This window comes from Octodon degus, unplaced genomic scaffold (genome assembly GCF_000260255.1).
Source record: "Octodon degus isolate 3935 unplaced genomic scaffold, OctDeg1.0 scaffold00005, whole genome shotgun sequence".
Classification (NCBI taxonomy): domain Eukaryota; kingdom Metazoa; phylum Chordata; class Mammalia; order Rodentia; family Octodontidae; genus Octodon; species Octodon degus.
Window position 1 is genome coordinate 17,151,183 of NW_004524581.1, and position 2,897 is coordinate 17,154,079.

The following is a 2,897-nucleotide window of genomic DNA, read 5'->3' on the forward strand; positions in this document are numbered from 1 at the left end:
CCACCCTGCAGAAGTCCCCAGCTTTAAGGCTGAGGCTAAACAACCTGGAATCCAGTGGCCTGACTTCTGTCCCTCACCCTGCAGCAGCAGTGATGATACTAAGGTGATTAGAATCCAGCCTTCAGTAGTGGAAGGCTGGGCCCCAGCAGGCTTCTGGGAGACACCCCGTGAACAGGGCAAGATACGATCTGCAGCCAGAAGTGGTGGTACATGCCTGTAATCCCAGCACTAGGGGCTGAGGCAGGCGGGTTGTTGTGAGTTCGAGGCCATTCTGGGCTACAGAGTAAGTTCAAGAACAGCTTGAACTGCATAGTAAAGCCCTGTCTCAACACAAAAACTCTTCACACAATTTAAATTAGAAGTGCAGGAGCAAGGCTCATTTAGAGACCATAGAAGATGCAAACAAGTAGGCTTCAGGGAGGCAAGGTGTGGCTGACTGGCCTGCAGGGGATGGAGATGAGATGGAGGAGGTAGGAATTGGTGGTGGTCATCCTCTTTTGTACCAGGCTTGAGTGTCCTGCCTGGCTGGTGGCACTGGGTGGAGCTGCACAGTTTCTGGTGGCAGAAATTCCATTTCGGAAAGCTTGAGTTTGCTGGGAGGACACAGAGTCCTAAGGGCTGTGGTGGCCCCAGGCACTGAGTGTCTCTCCTCGTGCAGATTCGGCTGTCCTTCCCCGACCACTTACCTGCACAGTCTTGTGCCAGCTGGTGTACAGTGGCTGGGTGGGGCCAGTGTGCAGGGAGTACCTGGAGAGGCCATTAGGGAACAGGCAGCTGGGTGAAGGGCTGGTTCGTATGTCGGCCAAGTGCAAGGAGACACTGGAGAATTTGATGTCCAGCCAAGGGCCGAGTGCCCTGTCCCACGCTGAGTTCCTCCCCAGGGGACATGCTTCAGCCGTGACTGCTCATAGTGTGCAGAGGATGGGGCCCCCAGGGCGGCATCCGAGCTGTGCTCCCAGACAGGATGGGGGTTGGAATGCCAGCTCCTCACCCCGCGTTCTCCCACTAGCAGGGCCCTCGATGGGTGCAGCACGTGGGCTTCTGTCTCCCCGTCGCTGTTGCAGTGCAGACTCTGTGCCAGTGCCAGAGTGGGGGCTGAGGGGCGGGGCGGGGCGGGTGTCGAAGCAGCCTCGGTGCCATGTGCAGTGGCCCCAGCTGCGAGGCTCCCCCCGGGAACTCTGACTCCTTCCCTGGCGCTGGTGAGCCACCAGGTGGGGGCATTTTGGGCTAAAGATTCTCTAAGGCCCGTTCTGCCTCTGACAATTACTGGGTCTAGTAGGGCACTGTCTTTGTCCTCGGGAAGCTGGCAAGCGAATGGTGGTATTGTTCCTACCGCTAATAAAAAGAATGCTGCCCCAGGTTCAATCCCCAGTACCAAAGAGGGGAAAAAAGACCATCAATTAGTGAACATGGGAGTGCATTTTGTGAGCAAGGTTAGAATGGATTTACCTTTTCACACTCTGAGGGAGGTATAGAGAAGCCCACTTAAAAATTGTTTCTTATTTTTCTTTTTTTGGTGGAACTGGGATTGAACTCAGGCCCTCGCGCTTGCCAGGGAAGTGCTTATTCTACTGAGCCATCTCTCCGGCCCTAAAAATTGTTTCTTGTAAGCAAAGTCTTTTTTTTTTTTTTTTTGGTGGTACCAGAGATTGAACTCAGGACCTTGCGCTTGCCAGACAAGCACTGATTCCAGTGAGCTATCTCTCCCCAGTCTTGTAAGCAGAGTCTCCCTATGTAGCCCTGGCTGACCTCAAACTCACAGCGATCTTCCTGCCTCAGCTCCTGAGTGCTGGGTGTACAGGCATGCACCACTACGCCTGGCTACCCCCGTTTTGCAGATGAGGGAGTTGAGGCTGAGGTTAAGGAACTAGGTGAGAGTTGCATAGCTCTGAGGGGCACTCGGGGCCCTTTGTGCAGAGTCCTTGATGCAGGGACAGTCTACGAGGCAAGGATTCTGCGCACAGCTCCGTCAGCCTCGTCTGGGGACTTGCTAGCCATGCCAGCTCTCAGGCCCTGTCAGATCTGGTGGAGCCCGTGGGTGATTCTGATGAAGCTAAAGTTAGAGCTACTGGGGCCAGGGAGATGACTCAGTAGAATAAGCGCTTGCCTAGCAAGCACAAGGACCTGAATCCAATCCCCTGTTCTGCCAAAAGAAAAAGAAAAAAACCATTGAACCAGGGGCAGATGAGGAGCATCGCAGAGGGGACAGCAGGGGCCAGGAGTGACCGCTGCAGTGTGTGTGGCCTTCCCCGCAGTGGGTGAAGGCATCCCCGCAGCCGCCCACAAGGGGGCACTGTGGGCACAGGCTTGGGTGCTGCGGGCTTTGTTGTCTGAGCCGCTCTCCCTGTGTTAGCGGAAGAAAGCCTGGTGCCAGACACACGGGGAGGTCACCCTTCTTCTCTGAGAAGGTCTAATGGGGGCGGGTATCTTGTTTATAGGCTTCGGCCCTCTTGAGGAGCTGGGCCTGGGGCTTCCTGCCGTTCCCGGGGGCCTGATGGTGTCTGCCTACTGCAGCAGCCAGTGGATCTCTGCTGAGCCTGTACACCCAGCACCCCCTTCTGCAGCTGCCCAGTTTTGTTTTTCTGGGGGACAGAGTGGCAGGAGCCCGGCAGCCGATCCATCAATCATGGCCAGCGCTGAGCTCCGGGATGCTGGGCCTCGGCCTTGTTCTCCGGGAAGCGTGGGTGGGCCCCCGAGCCAGGTCACACACTAGTCTCAGCCTTCGCTCCGCCCCACCACCCTTCAGGGCCTCAGTTTCCTCCTAGGATGAGGAAGTGACTGAGAAGGGGGCCGTCAGCATCTCTTGCCAGGCCTCAGATCCAGCCCGGGAGGCCAGGACAAGCCCGAGTCAGGACATCTGTCTCTCGTGGCTGCTCCTAGGAACCTGCCGCAAGGCG